The sequence below is a fragment of the Ipomoea triloba genome, chromosome 11 (assembly GCF_003576645.1).
Source record: "Ipomoea triloba cultivar NCNSP0323 chromosome 11, ASM357664v1".
Taxonomy (NCBI): domain Eukaryota; kingdom Viridiplantae; phylum Streptophyta; class Magnoliopsida; order Solanales; family Convolvulaceae; genus Ipomoea; species Ipomoea triloba.
In genome coordinates, this window is record NC_044926.1 from 21,019,162 (window position 1) to 21,020,280 (window position 1,119).

Sequence of the window (1,119 nt, forward strand, 5' to 3'; positions counted from 1 at the left end):
TCCAAGGGTTGTGTATAGCATTGTCTCTCCGAAGCCATCCAGCGTTGTTATCCTCTAGCTGCTTGTAATCTTCATTTGTAATTTAGAGTGGAGTTTATGTTTGACTTCAAGCTTGGAACTTTTAGATGTTCCAACTTGAGGGGGAGTGTTGAAACATCATGGAGCAAAATCAGGAATGTTTCAATAATGTTAAAATAATAATCTAGAGCAATGTGTATCCTAGAGCAATGTGCAGTCTTGAGCATTGTGCTATTCCTAGAGGAGTGTGATAGTCTTGAGCAGTGTGTAGCTCATGACTATATATATGTGTGTGTATCAGTGTATGGTGTAGGTAGTATGCAGGGAAGTAATATACAGAAATATAAGAATTATAACAATTTCTTCATCCTTCATTATTCATTTAGCTTCTTCCTAACTGGCGGGTGGTGTTATTCTCCACCCGCCAGACCTGTGATTCTTCCAAATTCAACAAAAAGAAAAGATAATTCTTTTGGAGGCGTGATGCCTCGCTGGGTCGCCTTCCCTACTTGTGGGCCTAAAAGAGATGGTGTTTGGCCGCCTTCCCTACTTGCGAGCCGATGAGCCGCCTTCCCTACATGCAGGCTCGTATAACTCGATTTTTTAGGTGCGATGCCTTGCTGAGCCGCCTTCCCTACTTACAGGCCCATAAGGGATGGTGTTCGGCCGCCTTCACTACTTGTGGGCCGATGAGCCGCCTTCCCTAGATGCAGACCCATATGACTTTGTTTTTTTTCTCTGTCGCTCTCTTTTTTTTTTTTTTTTTGTCTTGAGATGTGTTGCTTCCTTGGACCGCCTTTCCCCTTTGCAGACCAACAAAAGATGTGAAAATGCTTTTTTTTTCTTACCTCCTCAAACTGCTTACCTAGCATGTGAGGTCATTTGGGTGTTGTTGTTTACTTTAACGTTTCTTGTCTAGATTGAGAAGCTTCCAACTCGCGTTGGGACTGCTTATCTTGTTTGTGGGTCCACTACCGCATCCATTTATAATTTTTGATAGTTTGCTTAGCATGCAAGCACAACCAAATTATATATATATATATATATATATATATATATATATATATATATATATATATATATATATATATATATATATAT